This window comes from Rhinatrema bivittatum, chromosome 1 (assembly GCF_901001135.1).
Source record: "Rhinatrema bivittatum chromosome 1, aRhiBiv1.1, whole genome shotgun sequence".
Lineage (NCBI taxonomy): Eukaryota > Metazoa > Chordata > Amphibia > Gymnophiona > Rhinatrematidae > Rhinatrema > Rhinatrema bivittatum.
The window spans coordinates 401,770,851-401,790,234 of record NC_042615.1 but is presented as its reverse complement, the minus strand read 5'-3'; positions in this window follow the sequence as shown (position 1 = coordinate 401,790,234).

The following is a 19,384-nucleotide window of genomic DNA, read 5'->3' as shown; positions in this document are numbered from 1 at the left end:
ATATACCTACCGGCTTGCCCGAATTTCATGTTCCATGTATTTTGGCTTATCATACTTTTCGTATTGCTCTCACACAGGGGTAGCGGGTGGGGGGGGGGGGGGGGGGGGGGGAGGTAGGGGAGGGGACAGTGGGAACAGTTGAATATCTGTTGTGATTTGCCGTGTTGGAATGTTTACAATTCTGGGCACTGTTGGGGATGAGGATCGGCGCAGACTGGTTGACGAGTCCGTCATGAAGAGATCCGCCTGAATAATCATCCCACCCCGGGGCATGTCCAGTTCCAGTCTAGTTGATTACAACCGTTTCTTGTCTCAGCACAGGCTAGTTGGAAACCTCTGATCCAATGGGGTCTATTGTGTTCTCTGATATTGAGGTTGTTTTTTGATGCTTTTTGGCTGTGTATCCCCGGTTCGTGTTCGAGATCCTGGCTCGCGAATGTTATTATTAAAGGCTTGTCTTGTAGGTAAGAAGATACTTCTTTCTGGTTGGCGATCAACGGACAGCCCGTCCTTTTGGGCTTGGAGGAATGGCTTACATTTTATGATGAACATGAAACATCTGGAGGCCCGGACTTTTCCGGCACATCGGCGACGATTTCTAGTCCACTGGCAGACTTACATTCAGTCGCTCCCGCATCGTGCGAGAAGTTATGTACTTAATGATTAAGAACAAATTATTGTGTGCTCCCATTCTTTTGTTTTTCCCAAGTAGTAACTCATATTTGTGTTGTACTGGTATCACAGGGGCGGGGGGTGAGGGGAGGGGGGGGGGGCGGGTGCAGGATTTGTACGGAATGTATGGTTCTTGAAGTCCAGAGGGGTGCAGGACACACTCCCCTCTGGTGGTTGTATTGTTTCTTTTTGAAAATTCAATAAAAACCGTTTAAACATAGGTTGTTTTTTGGTGTTATGGTTGTCTCACTGCGTGCATATGTAAGTTCATGTTCTACTTTCCTAAAAGTTAATAAAAACAAGTTACAAAAAAAAAAAAAAAGAATTATCTGCAGTAGTTAACAAGCCAAATTTGACAGAACTAACATTAACTTGAAAATTTGTATCTAACTTTAGTCAAAATGTAAATGTTATAGTTTTGTATTTGATGTGGCCAAATCCTGAACGACATTATAGTGAAACAGCTAGCAAAAGCACTGTTAGAACGCTCTCTTTCTTTTGTGTCAGGAAGCTGTTCATAACATTCTACCCAAGCAATGTAAACTAAAAACTACAGTGCCCATTAACTTTATACATAAAGAACAAGTATATATACTCGAAAAAAAAAAAAAAATCAGTTTCATTTGTACAAGAAGTTGGCCAATGATTTTTAAGTACATTTCGACCATTCTGAAAGTGGATTCAATATTGCTTTCTATCAGAAATAGCAGCTGAATATCATCCACGTAAATATAATAAGTTAAGCATAGACCGGTTAACAAGTGACATAGCGGTAAGAGGTACACATTAAACAAAGTGGCTGATAGGGCCGAGCCCTGCAGAACTCCTGTTGTCAATTTTATGTTTTCTGACATAATGGGGTAGATTTCAAAGGTGTACGAGCGTAAGATACGCACGTACCCCCCGAAAACCTACCCCAACCCCCCCCTGCACTCTGAGCCTATTTTGCAAAGGCTCGGCGGCGCGCGCAAGCCCCGGGACGCGCGTAAGTCCCGGGGCTTGCAAAAAGGGGCGGTCGGGGGCGTGACCAGGGGCGTGGTTAGGGATCGGGGGCGTGTCCGGGGGCGTGTGGGTGGTCCAGGGGCATGGCCGAGTGCCCCGACACAGCGGCCTGTGTCGGGGCCTGCTGCGCCGGCGCACGTAAGTTACTACTGCTTGGAGGCAGTAGTAACTTCTCCGATAAAAGTAGGGGGGGTCTAGATAGGGCCGAGGGGGTGGGTTAGGTAGGGGAAGGGAAGGTGCGGGGGGTAGAAAAAAGTTCCCTCCGAGGCCGCTCCGATTTCAGAGCGGCCTCGGAGGGAACAGGCAGCGCGCGCAGGGCTCGGCACGCGCAAGTTGCACAAATGTGCACCCCCTTGTGCGCGCCGACCCCGGATTTTATAAGATACGCATGGCTACGTGCGTATCTTATAAAATCCAGCGTACATTTGTTCATGCCAGGTGCGCGAACAAAAGTACGCGCGTGCGTATGTTTTTAAAATCTACCTCAATATCTTTAATCCTAACCGTAAAAGTTCTATTTTCTAAAAATGATCTAAACCATGTTAAGGTAGTATCTGTTATTCCAATGTCTTGTAATCTATTGAGAAGAATATTATGATCTACCGTGTCGAAGGCCGCTGAAAGATCTAACAACACAAGTAAAAAACTTTGGCCTCTATCAAAACCTCTAAGAACCAGGTCCGACAGAGAGAGTAATAATGTCTCAGTACTATATAATTTGCGAAAACCATGCTGTGAGGTATATAGTACCTCATTATTTTCTAAGTGCTCACTTAGTTGTTTGTTTATTACTTTCTCAATTAGTTTTGCCAAAAATGATAAATTTGAGATTGGCCTATAATTCTTTAAAATCGTAGCATCTAGATCCGGCTGCTTCAAGATTGGTCTTACTATTGCATTTTTTAGCAGTGCTGGCATAATTCCTTCATTGAGGGATTGATTAATTATGGCTACTAGAGATGTACTAATTGTTTCTACACACTGCTTGAGGGTTAATGTGTTAATCATGTCCAATGGATGATTTGCTGGATTTAATTTCCGAATCAAATTTTCAATTTCAAGCTTTGTTGTAATTTCAAATTTTGACCATTTTGGTATCTCCCTTTTTGGCATATTAATATTCTGTGTTGGAATATGGTCCAGAGTCTCAATCACGTTATCAACCTTAGGGCCTCATTTTCCAATATCGCATTGGATACCAAAAAGGGGTGTACCTTATGCTAATAAGCATGTGTATTGCAAATTCAGGTATGTGAAAGGCTGTTATTGCAAGTTGCACTATTAGCCCAATTTGGGCTACATTGCCAGCATATCATGGTGTCTCCTAACAGGCCTGTTTCAGTATGCTGGGGGGGGGAGGGGTTAAGTATTAGTGTAGGGGGTTAGGGGCCACTTTCACATTCAACGTGAGACGTACGAACAGAACAGTGGTCTCTTGTGAAGATTTGATGACCTACGGAGTGAGGAAACTCACTCCAAGATGAGATTTGTGCAATGTTCTCTCAACCTAGCTTGATGGACTCTCTACCTGGGTAACAATAAGCTAAGGCATCTTTGGATAACTGGTTTGTCTGCTTGTGTAGGGAGCAAAATTTGTCCACTTTGTGATTCAGTTCTGATGCAAAGAGGTCTACTGTTGGTTGACCCCCAACGTTGAAATATCCTGGTCGCTACTAAGGGATCCAGGGACCACTCGTGAGGTTGGAATTGGCGACTGAGGTGGTCTGCCACTACATTGTGAATGCCTGCCAGATAAGTGGCCCAGAGAAACATTCAGTGTGTTAGGGCCCAGTCCCAAATTTGTGCTGCTTCTTGACAAAGGAGATACGAGCCTGTACCTCCTTGTTTGTTTATGTACCATATGGCTACTGTGTTGTCTGTCTGTATCAAGATAGTCTTGTGTGAAAGGCAGTCCTTGAACGCATGCAGTGCATAACGTATAGCTCGAAGCTCTAGGAAATTTATCTGAAATGTAGCTTCAAGTTTCGTCCAAATACCTTGAGTTTGGAGATGTCCAATGTGTGCTCTCCACCCTAAGATGGATGCATCTGTAGTTAACGTTACTTGCGGAATTGGTTGTTGGAAAGGTAGGCCTGTGAGCAAGTTGTCTATGTTCGTCCACCAGAGGAGCGAGGAACGTAGTTGTTGAGTTATTTGAACTGGAGAGGACAGTGGTTGAATGGCTTGTATCCACTGCACTCTCAGTGTCCATTGAGTGACCCTCATGGCTAATCTGGCCATAGGAGTGACATAAACTGTGGAGGCCATGTGACCCAGAAGAGTGAGGCATTGATGGGCTGTCACATGCGTCCGTGTGTGTAGAGAGTCTGCTAATGAGGCGAGTGTCTGTGCACAGTCTTTTAGAAGGAAAGCTTTTGACTTTATGGTGTTTAAATCTGCTCTGATGAATTGTAACAGGTGAGATGGTATGAAATGGGATTTCTGGTAGTTGATTAGGAATCCCAATGAATGGAGTAGATTTATTGTGAGCTTGAGAGAGTTAAGAGCTCTTTGTCTTGTTTGGCTTCTCATGAGCCAGTCATCCAGGTAAGGAAAAACATGTACACCTTCCTTGTGCAAGTGGGCTGCTGCCACTGCCAGGCACTTTGTGAACACTCGAGGTGCTGAGGCAAGACCAAATGGTAGAACCCGATACTGGAAATGTTGACGTCCCACTAGGAATCGCAGAGATACTTGCGATGAGGAGGGAATATTGGTATGTGAGCGTAAGCGTCTTGAAGATCCAGAGAACAGAGTCAATCTCCTTTTTGAAGTACAGGTAACATGGTGCCCAATGATACTATCCTGAATTTTTCCTTTCATAGGTATTTGTTGAGCTTCCGGAGGTCCAATGTGGGACGTAGGCCTCCTGTTTTCTTTGGATTGAGAAAATAACAGGAATAGAATCCTCTGCCCTGCTGAGGTCAGGGAACTGGTTCCACGGCCCTGGCTCTCAGAAGGGTGAATAATTCTTTTTGTAAAAGTGTGGATTGATTTTTCACTGACCAAGACGAGGTGGGTGGGGTATCGTTTGGCACAGTTAGAAAGTCCAGATGGTAACCTTGAGATGTTATTGAGAGTACTCATTGGTCTGTAGTGATGTGCAACCAATTTTGATGGAAGAAAGTGATCCGACCACCTACCGATAAATTTGGGGTCAGATTGGTAGGCAGGCTTCTGTTCTCTGGTGAGTTTTCAAAAACCCGAAGCCGAGCCTGTTTGTGGCGGAGGTTGAGCTCTAGGTGCTCTTGGTTGTCGGGTCTGCAGTCTTTGTGCCGGCCTTGATGACCTACCACAGGCTGCAGGAGGATAGTATCTCCGTGGTCTATAATATGGTCTTTTTGAATCCTTCCTTGGAAGTCTACGTGTAGATGGCTGGGATTCTGGTGGAACAGAGGAAAGTTGACATAGGGTTTCCGAGTGTTCCTTCAGTTGTGAGACTGCCTCACGTACCTTGTCTCCAAAGAGATTATCTCCTGTACAAGGCAGGTAAGCAAGCTTCTCTTGTACCTCTGGTCTTAGGTCTGAGGCCTTCAGCCAGGCCCATCTGTGAGCACTAATGCCTGTAAGCAGCCATCCTGGATGAAGTTTCAAAGCTGTCATATGCTGCTCTAACTTCATGTTTTCCAGCTTCCAGGCCTTTATAAATTATGTTGTTAAAGGAATCTTGGAATTTTGGGGAAGAGATTCTGATAACTCCTAAAGTTGTTTCCACAGATTACGCTGATATTGAGTCATATAAAGTTGGTAGGACGCAATTCTGGACATTAGCATTGAACCTTGGAACATCTTCCTGCCAATGGTATCCAAAAATCTGTGTTCTTTTCCAGGAGGATTTGATGAATGAGGTTTAATCCTTTTAGACCTCTTTTGAGCCGACTCTACTACCACCGATTGGTGAGGCAGTTGTGTCTTCTGAAAGCCAGGAATGTGCTGTACCAGATAGGTGGCATCAGTCTATTTATTAACAGGTGGTATGGTACAAGGATGCTCCCATTACCTGTGTTGTAATTCCACAAGAACTTCATGAACTGGTATTGCCAGGACTTCTTCAGGTGGATCCACAAATTGCAATACCTCCAGTGTTTTCTGTCTAGTATCTTCTTCAGATACTAGCTGAAAACGGTTAGTGTCAGCCATCTCTTTAATGAAAGTAGAGAAAGAGAGGTCCTCTGGGGGGGGGGGGGGGACTTCCTTCTTTCCTCTGGAGGAGAAGGATATGAGAGGACTTCCTCCGAGGAAGAATCGGTATCTGGATCATCTGGTAAGCTGAAATTGCACTTATGGTAAGCTCACCCTGGTGAGAGTAAGGCACTTATGGTAAGCTCACCCTGGTGAGAGTGAGGCCTTGGAAAGAATGTGGGTAAAACTATAGATTGGTTTAAGTGGAATTCCGTGACTATCTTAGGGAGGAATTTAGGATGAGTACGGAGAACCACTCTGTCATGTAAGAACTTAGTGTAAGGTTCATAGGTGACAAGTGCTTGTAGCTCACTATCCCTTCTAGCTGATGTAATGGCTATGAGGAAGATAGTTTTCCATGTAAGAAATTTTAGATCACTGGAATCTATGGGTTCAAAAGGAGAACGCATGAGTCTGGATAAAACAAAATTTAGATCCCATTGTGTGACTGGGTGTCTAATTGGTGGTTTGAGGTGAATTAAACCTCTCATAAACCTGCTGACAAGAGGTTGTGTAGAGATAGGTGCATCAGCTACGTGATTATGGTAAGCTGAAATTGCACTTAAATGTACTCTTACAGATGAAGTCTGTAGACCAGATTCTGAAAGATGGTATAAGTAGTCTAGTACTTTGTAGGGCAAGTGAAAGGATTGATGTCGTTTTGTTTGCACCACAAAGTGTATCTATTCCATTTGGAAGCATAGTTCTTCCTTGTGGAAGGTTTACGGGAAGCTATGAGAACTTGGGATATGTTGGATGAAAGATTGAGTGGTTGTAAGATCAAGCTTTCAACATCCAAGCTGTCAGGGATAGGGATTGGAGGTTGGGATGGCGCAACCGACCTTGATCCTGAGTTATGAGAGTGGGAGCTACTCCCAGTCGAATGGGATCCCTGACTGAGAGATCTAGAAGTGTGGGAAACCATACTTGTCGAGGCCAATATGGGGCTATGAGTATCATAGTTCCCCTGTCCTGTTGTAGCTTCACTAGAGTTTTGGTTATGAGCGGTATTGGAGGATACGCGTAGAGTAGGCCTGAGGTCCAAGGGCGAGCAAATGTGTCCTTGGCTGGCCTGTTGTTCAGGTTGTATAGGAAACAGTAGTTGTCCACTTTGTGATTCAGATGTGATGCAAAGAGGTCTACTGTTGGTTGTCCCCAACATTGAAATATCCTGGTTACTACTGTGGGATCCAGGGACCATTCGTGTGGTTGGAATTGACGACTGAGTCTGTCCGCCACTACATTGTGAATGCCTGCCAGATAGGTGGCTTTGAGAAACATGGAGTTGTTCAAGGCCCATCCCCATATCTGAGCTGCCTCTTGACAAAGGAGGTATGAGCCTGTCCCTCCTTGTTTGTTGATGTACCACATGGCTACTGTGTTGTCTGTTTGGATCAGCACTGTCTTGTTTGTAAGGCAGTCCTTGAAGGCATGCAGAGCATAACGTATAGCTCGAAGTTCCAGGAAATTGATTTGAAATGTTGCTTTGAGCTTTGTCCATGTTCCTTGTGTTTGGAGATTTCCTATGTGAGCTCCCCAACCCAAGGTGGATGCATCTGTAGTCACAGTTATTTATGGGACTGGTTGTTGAAAGGGTAGGCCCTTGCACAAATTGTCTTTGTTCACCCACCATAGTAGAGAAGAACGTAGTTGGTGGGTTACTTGAATTGGAGAATGCAGAGGCTGAATGGCTTGTATCCATTGTGATCTTAAAGTCCATTGGGTTAATCTCATGGCCAATCGTGCCATAGGAGTGACATGAACTGTGGATGCCATGTGGCCTAGTAATGTTAGAAACTGATGAGCTGTTGCTTGTTTCTTGGAGTGAATCGTGTTTGCCAGTAGGGAAAGTGTGTTTGCTCGATCTTCTGGTAGAAAAGCCTTCGAGAAGCTGGTGTTCAAATCTGCTCCTATGAATTGTAGGAGATGGTTTGGAGTTAGATGTGATTTTGGATAATTGATGAGAAAACCCATGGAGTGTAGTAGAGCAATTGTTCGGTTGAGAGACTGTATTGCCCCTTGTTGAGATTGGCTTCTGATGAGCAAATCGTCCAGATATGGGAAAACATGTACACCTTCTTTGTGTAGGTGTGCTGTTATTACTGCCAGAGATTTGGTGAACACTCTGGGAGCAGAAGCTAGTCCGAATGGCAGCACTCTGTATTGGAAATGTTGAAGGCCCACCATGAAGCGCAGATACTTGCGATGAGGAGGGTATATTGGTATATGGGCGTAAGCATCTTGAAGATCCAGAGAATAGAGCCAATCTCCTGCTTGAAGAAGTGGCAGCATTGTGCCTAGGGAAACCATCCTGAACTTTTCTTTCTTTAGAAATTTGTTGAGATTTCTGAGGTCGAGGATGGGTCGTAGGCCTCCAGTTTTCTTTGGAATAAGGAAATATCTGGAGTAGAATCCCCTGCCCTGCTGTGACCTGGGCACTGGTTGAATAGCCCTGGCTTTCAGGAGGGTGGATAATTCTATTTGTAATTGAATTATTTGAGAATTTTGTTGTGGGTAGGAAGTTGGTGGGAATTCTGGAGGAATTGAGAGAAAATTTAGTTTGTAGCCGTGAGCTACAATGGAAAGTACCCATTGGTCTGTTGTTATCTTTTCCCAATTTGAGTGGAAATATGAAATTCTTCCTCCCACTTGTATGTGTCATTTGGGGTTTAGGAGAGAGGGCCTGTTCTCTGGACTGTTGCTCAAAAACCCGTAGCTGGACCAGTTTGTGGAGGAGGTTGAGTACGGACTGTTCTTGGTTGCCTGGATTGAGAGCGCTGAGTAGGCCTAGAAGGTCTAGCCCTTGTAGGCTGATTATAGTACCTTCTTGGTCTGTAGTATGGTTGTCTAGGTTCTCGACGAGGAAGACGCCTAGGGGCCTGAGTCGTTGGTTCTTGTGGTAATTGGGACAGCTGTCTTAAGGTCTCTGTGTGATCCTTAAGTTGTTGGACCGCATCCTGTACTTTTTCCCCAAACAAATTATCTCCAAGACATGGCAGATCTACAAGCTTCTCTTGCACTTCAGGCCTGAGATCTGATGCTTTTAACCAGGCCCATCTTCGTGCTGTAATGCCAGCTGCTGCTGTTCTTGAGGCTGTGTCAAAATTGTCATAAGCAGCCCTTACCTCATGTTTCCCAGCCTCCAGGCCCTTAGTAATGATGGTTTGTGCAGATTCTTGGAATTGTTCTGGGAGAGAATTTGTAAAGTGTTCCATTTGCTTCCAGAGATCCCTTTGATACTGTGTCATATACAGTTGATAGGCGGAGATTCTGGAAGATAGAAGTGCACCTTGGTACACCTTTCTGCCAAGGGAGTCTAGAAAGCGATGATCCTTCCCTGGAGGAGCTGAGGAGTGTGGACATACCCTTTTGGATTTCTTTTGGGCAGATTCTACTACCACAGATTGATGTGGTAACTGTGTTTTTTGAAAACCTGGTGCTTGCTGCACTAGGTAGGTAGTGTCCACATGTTTGTTAACTGCTGGAACCGTGCATGGGTGCTCCCATACTCGTTGTTGTAGGTCCAACAGTACTTCGTGGATAGGAATTGCCAAAACCTGTTTTGGTGGGTCCACAAACTGCAGTACCTCTAGGGTATGTTGCCTTGAATCTTCTTCTGATGAAAGCTTGAAAGGTATTGTTTCTGCCATATCTTGGACGAAACTGGAAAAGGATAAGTCCTCTGGTGGGGATCTTTTCCCTGATTCAGGAGGTGAGGGTTCGGACATGAACTCCTCAGAAGAGGTGTTTGACCTTTGATCATCCCAAGAATCTTCTTCATCTGGTTCTTGATAGGGAGCTCTTGGGGTTTTTCTTAAGTTTGTGGAAACACCTGATGGTCCAGGCAAAGGTTCATCGATGGAAATCATTGGAGGGATGTTTTCTGTGGTTTTCTGAGGAGTTGTGTCGATGACTCTTTGGTATTTTTGTAAAAGACGTTGAAAAAGTGCTAACTCCTGAGGGTCACTATCATCTGGTACTGTTGGTATCGATGAAATGATAGGTGGCCTCGATGTTGTTGTCGAGGGTGGTCTTCCCGGTGTCGATACTGTCGACGGCGGTACCATCAATGTCATCGGTATCGATGAAAGAGATGGGATTTGAGTATATATCGACGTCGATGACGTAGTAATTTTTGGTGTCGACGTCGATTCCCTCTGTACCGTCGGAGTCAAGAATGACCCCGGCATCGGTGTGACCACCAGCATCGGCAAGTTTGCCGGCATCGATGTGGTAAGCATCGGCATCGACAGAGAAGTCGATACTGAAAACTGATCCTTTAGAGCCTGTGAAATCGCTTGTCGGATTAAATCTGACAATTCCGGCCGCACAACCGTTGGGAGCAGAGCGGTTGAGGGCGGTGGCGTAGGCTGAAGCACAAGTTCCTGAGATGTACCTTGTGTTGGATCTGCCGCTGGCAATGGAGTTGAGGTAGGCCGAGGCGTTGAAAACTCCGATGTGTCCTGATGTTTAGCCCATTTCGCTGTCGAGGCTTCCTGGGAAGCAGAGTCAGACAACGAGGGGCTTCGATGCCGGTGTCGATGTTTCGACTTCGATTTTTCTGTCGATTTTGTCGACGTCAAGGATGATGAAGGGGACGAATGATCCCCCGATGGTCCCGGGCGAGGTTTTTTAAGTACTATGCGCTTAGTCACTCCAGCCGGAGACGACTTCGATGACTGCGACGGAGAAGGTATAAGTTGCAGGCTGAATAAATGCTCCATTTTTTCGAGCCTGGTTTTACGTGTTTTTGGCGTCATCTCCGCACATTGTGGACAATTTTGGACATCATGTTTTTTACCCAGACACAGCACACATTCTGTGTGCGGGTCTGTGAGTGACATTTTTCTGGCACAAACAGGGCATTTTTTGAAACCTGTTGACATTTTTGTATCGATCGACGGCCGTCGATTTGACTGAGGAGAAAATCTTTACTCCCCGAAACAGAAAATCTGAGACTGGGTTACTTACCGGCCGGTAAGGAAAGACCCCGAGAGATTTTTTGTGAGAGAGAATATCAAATTTAAGACTATTAAGTCAAGAGAAAAGTTGAGAAATACTCAACGGCTCCGGACCCGCGATGCTAACTGCAGCGCGGAAAAACGAAGACTGAAGAGAGACACCTGTGGCAGAGAATATCATAGCATGCTGGGCATGCTCAGTGGCCTCACTGGGCCAGTCAAAAGTTTCTAGAAACTTTGACAGAAAGTTTTCCCGCCTGGGCTCCGTTCAGTGACGTCACCCATATGTGAGGACTAGCATCCTGCTTGTCCTGGGATAAGAAAAGCTCACAAAGCTCCTGGTCCCAATGGGTTTCATACAGATTATTATAAAATATTATTTATTTATTTTTATTTATTTATTTTTAATTTTTATAGACCGAAGTTCTTGTAGGAACTACAAATCAATCCGGTTTACATACAACTTTTAAATGCCCAAAAAGAGTAGTGGGCTTTACATAGAACAGTTGAACAATAAAACAGGTAAAACAGGTAACAATAGAACAATAACAATAATGATGGAACAAATAGAATAGATAACCAATTAAACATAGTAATATAGTAATAAATATTATATAGAAAATAAATATAAAAGAGAGTAAATGAAGTGTGAGTACAGAAAGTGTGAGTACAGAAGTGTGAGTACAGAAAACTTTCTGTCAAAGTTTCTGTCAAAGGTACAGTTGAAAAAAATCATAATAGGAAAAACAGTGAGATAACCCATGATTTGGGTTAAAAGACTTGATTAGGTAGCATTAGATGTCTGGGAAGGCTTGACGGAAAAGCCATGTTTTTAGCTTTTTTTTGAACTCCTGATGACTTGGTTCTAGTCTTAGATCTGGGGGGAGCGCATTCCATGATAGTGGGTCCAATGGGGTATTATTTTCATTGATGTGATTCAAAAGGAATCATTCCCAACAGATTTTAACAAAGCTAAAATCAAGGTACTAGCAAAAACTGGGAAAGACCCCCTGGTTACCATCATCTTATAGGCCAATATCTCTGCTAAATCAGGACCTTAAAATTTTTGCTAAAAATAATAGAGGTTAGAATAAGCAAGGTAATTCCCACGCTTATCTCTCATAAGCAAGTGGGCTTTGTGAAGGGCAGAACTGAAGGAACTCATATAATTAAACTGATAACTGCAATGGCAGCCTGTAGGGCCAACGGTACCCCTGCCATAGCAATTGGATTCAAATCAGAAAAAGCTTTTGGTAGAGTCACTTGGTCATACATGTCCTCAGTGTTGCAGAGATTTGGTTTTAAAGGTCCCATTTTGAATTATATTGCCATTCTTTATTTCTCCCTGGTATCGAATATATTAGCCAATGGGCACAAAGCATCAGACGTTCTTATAAAATTAGGGGTAAGGCAAGGTTGTCCATTATCATCATTACTATATAGATTCTCAATAGACCCATTAACAAAGAAAATAGATTCTAATAGGGCAATACAGGGATTTAAGCTAAAAGAAAAACATTTCAAAATTGCAGCATTTACAGATGATGATCTGGTATATCTAACTAAGCCAAGGGAAGCACTACCCATAGTAATGCAGATTCAGAAAGAATTTGGTGAATTTACTGGATTAAACATTATGCATGATAAATCTGAAGCATTAGATGTAAGTAAAATTTATGAGACCACTGGGGAGGTCATTTTCCTTTAAGATGGATGGAAAAGGAAATGAAGTATTTGGGAATAAGAATAGCACTAGTCACTGACAAAATGAGGCAAATGTGAGACTCTTGTTAAAAAAATATGGCAAGTTCTCTTACATCTTGGCGTAACTTATCATTGCTGCTAGGTAGAATTCATTTGCTGAAGATGATTGAGATACCTACAAAGGTACCTCTTTGGTTACAGCTGAAAGATCTCAAGAAGTTAAATCATATTATAAGGGTCTTTGTATGGAAAGGACAGAAACCTAAAACCCCTTTACTGGTATTCATGAGAACACCAGAACACCTCAGCTCTACAGCTATATAGAAACATAGAAATGACGGCAGAAGAAGACCATCAGGCCCATCCAGTCTGCCCAGCAAGCTCTCAGACTTATTTTCCCATACCTTTCTGTTACCCCGACCACTGAGTTCAGGGCCTTTATTGGTAACCTTTTGATTCCAATATCCTTCCACCCCCGCCATTGATGCAGAGAGCAATGTTGGAGCTGCATCAAAGTGAAGTATAAGGCTTAATGTTTGAGGGTAGTAACCTTCGTATCGAGAAGTTACCCCGATGTTTGTATACTCATAGGGGCAGATTTTAAAAAGTTGCGCGAGCGCGTACTTTTGTTCGCGCAGCAGGCGCGAACAAAAGTACGCCTGATTTTATAAGATACTGTAGAGTACGCCTGATTTTATAAGATACGGAGGCAGGCTGCGCGTGCCGAGCCGCGCAGCCTGCCTCCGTACCCTCCGAGGCCGCTCCAATTTTGGAGCGGCCTCGGAGGGAACTTTCCTTCGCCCTCCCCGCACCTTCCCCTCCCTTCCCCTACCTAACCCACCCCACCGGCCCTATCTAAACCCCCCCCCTTACCTTTGTCGGCAAAGTTACGCCTGCTGAAAGCAGGCGTAACTTTGCGCGCGTCGGTCGGGTGCCCCGCTCTGTGGTCCGGTCCCGGGGGCTGTTCCGGAGGCCGCAGCCATGCCCCCGGAACGCCCCCAGGCCGAAACCACGCCCACATCGCTGCCCCCGAAATGCCGCGCCCCGCCCCCTAAACGGCGCGTCATCTCGACATGCCCCCGACAGGAAGCCCCGGGACTTACGCGCGTCCCGGGGCTTTACGTGCGCTGGCGGCCTATGCAAAATAGGCGCGCTGGCGCGCAAGGGCCCTGCGCGCGTAAATCCGGAAGGATTTACGCGCACGGGCCTTTGAAAATCCGCCCCATACTGCACAGATCAATGCCTTGTTAGATGTCTGGATGTAAATCCTCTTTTCCTCATTCCCCTCCTGCCACTGAAGCAGAGAGCCATGCTGGATATGCATTCAAGGTGAAGTATCAGGCTTGATTGGTTTAGGGTAATAACTGCCTCAACAAGCACGCTACTCCCACGTTTATTTGTTTAATCAGACTGTGCAATTCAGTCCATGTTGGTTGTTGTCTGAATGTAAATCCTATTTCTTCATTGCCCCCCCCTGCCATTGAAACAGTGAGCTGCTCTGGATATGCATTCAAAGTGAAGTATCAGGCTTAATTGATTAGGGGTAGTAACTGCCGCAATAAGCAAGCTACTCCCACACTTATTTGTTTACCCAGACTGTGCAATTCAGTCCTTGGTTGTTGTCTGAATATAAATCCTCTTATCTTCATTTCCCCCTGCCGTTGAAGCAGAGATCAACGCTGGATATGCATTGAAGTGAAGTATCAGGCTTAATTGGTTTGGGGTAGTAACTGCCGCAACAAGCAAGGTACTCCCATGCTTATTTGTTTACCCAGATTGTGCAGCCTTGTTGGTTGTTGCCTGAATGCAAGTCCTCTTTTCCACATTTCCTCTTGCCATTGAAGCATAGAGCAATGTTGGAGTTGCATTAACCATGTTTATTGAATAAGGGTATTAATCACCAGGTTGTAGCCGTCATTCTCACAAGCCACCCCCATGCTTCTTCTCTTCTTTCCCATCCTCTAGGCTTTATGATCCTCTAGGCTTTACGGATCCATGGTGTTTATCCCACGCACCTTTGAAATCCTTAACAGTTTTGGTCTTCACCTTCCAGAAGGGCATTTAGCATGTATTTTAAGGCACATTCAGGACTGGATATTTGAATCATCACATCATATACCCTTAAAATTTTTACAAGAAAGTGCGGTTGCTTGCCTGTAACAGGTGTTCTCTGAGGACAGCAGGATGTTAGTCCTCACATGTGGGTGACATCATCTGATGGAGCCTGGCCCGGAAAACTTTTGTCAAAGTTTCTAGAAGCACACTGAGCATGCCCAGCATGCCACTATCTGCGCCTCCACATGAGGTCCCTCCCCCCCTCAGTTTCGTAACATAAAATACGAGCGAAAAATAAAACAAACAACTGACTCTGTGGGGTGGCAGAAACATATAGAAACATAGAAACATAGAAATGACGGCAGAAGAAGACCAAATGGCCCATCCAGTCTGCCCAGCAAGCTTCCCTCATTTCTTCTCTCATACTTATCTGTTTCTCTTAGCTCTTGGTTCTAATTCCCTTCCACCCCCGCCATTAATGTAGAGAGCGGTGATGGAGCTGCATCCAAGTGAAATATCTAGCTTGATTAGTTAGAGGTAGTAGGGGTAGTAACCGCCGCAATAAGCAAGCTACACCCATGCTTATTTGTTTTTACCCAGATTATGTTATACAGCCCTTATTGGTTGTTTATCTTCTCCCCTGCCGTTGAAGCAGGGAGCTATGCTGGATATGCGTGAGGTATCAGTTTTTTTCTTCTCCCCTGCCGTTGAAGCAGAGAGCTATGCTGGATATGCATCGAAAGTGAAGTATCAGGCACATTTGGTTTGGGGTAGTAACCGCCGTAACAAGCCAGCAGGCGGGATTCCTGAGGACTAACATCCTGCTGTCCTAGGAGAACATCTGTTACAGGTAAGAAACTGCGATTTCTCCTAGGACAAGCAGGATAGTAGTCCTCACATGTGGGTGAATACCAAGCTCCAGCTGCTTCTGGAATAGGAAAAAACAGTAGTTGCCAAACAAGATGCCAATGGGCACAACACAACTGGTTGGCAGGAGACTGCCTGGCATAAAAAAAAGATTGCGCAGGACGGACAACCTTTGTCCTTTCGCCCATCTTTGTCCAAGCAGTAGTGAGTCACGAACGTGTGAAGGGAACTCCACATTGCGGCCCGACAAATTTCATCAAAGGGAACTGCTTGGAGATGAGCAACTGACGTCGCCATGGCCCGCATCGAGTGAGCTTTGATGTGGCCAGTCAGCAGAAGGCCTGCCTGCACATAGCAGGCGATACAATCTGCCAGCCAGTTGGATAAAGTCGGCTTACCCACTGCCAAACCCAGCTGAGTGGATTGTCAGTGCCCGATTGTGCATTCTAAGTAGAAAGCCAAGGTCCTCTTGTAGTCCACGGTATGACGAGCCCGTTACCCTGGGTAGGAATGAGGCCTGGCCAAAAAGATGGGTAGAGCAATGGAATGATTGATGTGGAAGTCAGTCACTACCTTAGGCAGAAATTTAGGTTGCTTACGCAAGACCGTAAGATCGTGAAAGAACCTCGTGTAGTAAAGGGTACGTGACCAAGGCCTGAAGCTCACTGACTCTACGGGCCAAAGTAATCACCAAGAACACTGCGGCTCGAAGGGAGGACGCATGAACTGTGCCAAGACAACATTAAGGTCCCAGGATGCAGTAGGGAGCCAAAGAAGGGGCTTCAACTGAAGTAAGCCTCCCATAAAATGACCCACCAAGGGCTGCACTGATATCTGTGCACTACTGATTCCTTGATGGTACGCACCAACCATGTTGAGATGGACCCTGACTGAGCTGGTTTGAAGTCCAGACTCTGAAAGATGCCACAAGAAGTCCAACAGTTTGGGAAGGGGGCATGTAAATGGATCCAGTGCATGCCCCACACACCAGATGGATAATTGTCTCCATTTAGAACTGAGAGACTTCCTGGTGGAAGGCTTCCTAGAGGTCACCAGAACCTGGGAGACACTGGCCAAAAGGTTCAGGGGCTGGCGAATTAAGCTCTCAACATCCATGCTGTGAGGGCTAGCGCCTGGAGGTTCAGTTGGCGCAGGGTGCCCTGGTTATGAGTTATCAGATCAGGCGCAGTCCCCAGCCAAATGGGGACCCTGATCGACAGATCCTGAAGGAGAGGGAACTAGACCTGTCAGGGCCAATAAGGTGCCACAAGGATCATGGTCCCTACCCCCTCCCTGTCCTGTTGAAGCTTCAGCAGGGTCTTCAAGAGGAGCAGGAGAGGAGAGTATGGGTACAGCAGACCCTTCCCCCAGTGAAGGGAGGTGTCTCAGACCAGATGTCTGCCCCCTGGTGACAGGGAGCAGAATCTGCTCACCTTGTAGTTGTAGCGAAGAGATCCACATCTGGGATACCCCACTGATGGAAGATTCTGGCTGCCACCTTCGGATTGAGGGACCACTTGTGTGGCTCAGCTGTTTGTACATTTAGCATCCCAGGCAGGTATGTTGCCTAGAGGGACATCCCTTGTGACAGAGCCCAGGACCACACCTGCACTGCCTCGCAACAGAGGAGGAATGACCCCGTGCCTCCCTGCTTGTTGATATTTATTTATTTATTTATTTATTTAAAACTTTTATATACCGGTATTAGTATACAAACATCATACCGGTTTACATTATAACTGAAAGACTGAAAATACAAATAACAGGGTGGGGACGAGGAGGGAGTAAATATATAGAGCAGGAAGAGTTAGAAGGAGAGAAGAGATCAAATTTGAACAGTGCCAGGTAACAAAGTTACTGGGACTATGTACAATATTTACAAGAGGCTATAAACAATATACAGGCTATAAAACAATGTACAGTTGAGTATCACTTATGTGGGGAGAATTCGAGAGGATGGAGAAATTTATTCTGGGTATGCCTGTCGGAAGAGCCAGGTCTTAAGTTTTTTTCTGAACTTAGCATAGCATGGCTCGAGTCTGAGGGTAGTCGGGAGGGAATTCCATTGTTTGGGGCCTGCACTGGAAAGTGCGCGATCCCTTGTAACAGAGAGGTGAGCTTTTTTGATGGGGGGTATTGTTAGATGGGGGGTATTGTTTGATGGGGGGTTGTTAGATCGTGTGGGACGGTCAGAGCGAGTGGGGCAAAAGGGATCGTCTAGCCAATTTGAGTTATAGGAGTAGATGGATTTGTGAATTATGGTTAGGGTTTTAAAGAGGATATGGGATGTTATCGGGAGCCAGTGAAGGTCTTTGAGAATGGGGGTGATGTGGTCAGATTTCCTTGAGTTAGCAATAATCCTGGCGATGGCGTTTTGGAACATCTGTAGGGGCTTCGTGGTGGAGGCAGGTAGTCCAAGGAGGAGGGCATTACAGTAGTCTAGTTTGGAAGAGAGAGTAGCTTGGATGACAGTGCGGAAGTCTTGTTAGTGGAGGAGGGGTTTAAGTTTCTTTATGACACTGAGCTTGAAGAACCCTTCTTTGAGGATGGAATTGATCTGTTTTTTCAGGTTGAGTTGTTGGTCTAGAATTACTCCAAGGTCTCTAACAGAGAGTTGGGATGATAGGGTGTTGAAGGCTGGGTCATTGGCTATAAGGGGTTTGGGGGGTTGGTGATGAGAGAGTAGGAGCAGCTCAGTTTTGGAGGAGTTTAAAGCGAGGTGGATGTTACTGAGGAAGTCATTTATAGAGGCAAGGGTAGTGTTCCAAAAAGCAAGGGCATCGGTGAGAGAATTGTGGATGGGGATAAGGATTTGCACATCGTCTGCGTAGAGGTAGAATTTGAGGCCAAGTTCAGTAAGAAAGTGGCAGAGGGGTGTGAGGTAAATGTTGAATAATGTGGAAGAGAGAGAAGAACCTTGGGGAACACCTTGGGACAGGGGGTAGAGTGGGGATTTGGCATTTCCTATTTTAACGGCAAACTTTCTGTTGGATAGGTAGGATATGAACCAGTGCAGGGATAGGCCTGAGATGCCAATTTCGGTCAATCGGTTTATGAGGTAGTTGTGGTTGATGGTATCGAAGGCAGCTGAGATGTCGAGAAGGGCGAGGAGATAGCAGTTGCCCTGATCCATGCCTCTGAGTATATGGTCAGTGAGGGAGAGCAGGAGTGTTTCGGTATTGAGGGATTTGCGGAAACCGAATTGGGCGGGGTGCAGTATATTGTTGTTGTCAAGGTAATCAGTGAGTTGGATATTGACAATCTTTTCCATTATCTTGGAAATGAAGGGCAAATTTGAGATTGGGCGGAAGTTGGAAGGGTCTTTGGGGTCTAGCGAGGGCTTTTTAAGGAGGGGTTTTACTATTGCTTGTTTGAGGGCATCTGGGACGGAGCCTGAGGAAAGAGAGGAGTTAATGATGTCAGCAACCGGTTTGGCAATAGAATGTGGAATGGAGAGGAGGGTTTTTGTGGGTATAGTGTCTGAGGGATGAGTTGCAGGTCTGAGTTATCTGAGGATGGATTCCACTTCTCTGGTGGAGGTCAGGTCAAGGGTGTAGAGGGTAGGGTTGGCAGGGGTAGGTTGCAGGCGGGAGGGGAGGGGGGTCAGTGGAGAGGGGTGTTGGAATCTGAGGAGGATGTTGGAGATTTTTGTGAGGAAGTGTTGGGCGATTTCTTCACTCCTAGCAGAGGCTTCATTATCAGGTATTGGGGGTTGGGAGGGCTTGGTGAGATCAGAGACATAAGTGAAGAGGGCTTTTGGGTTGTACATATATTGGTGGATCTTGGTGGAGTAAAAGTCTCGCTTGGTTTTGAGGGTGGTTGTTCTGTAGTAGTGAAGGGCAGCTTTGTAACTTGAGGCAAGTTGAGGTGAGGGAGCTTTACGCCAGATTCTCTCGCGCTGTCTAAGGTTGTTTTTTAAGGCTCTCAGCTCTGCTGTGTAC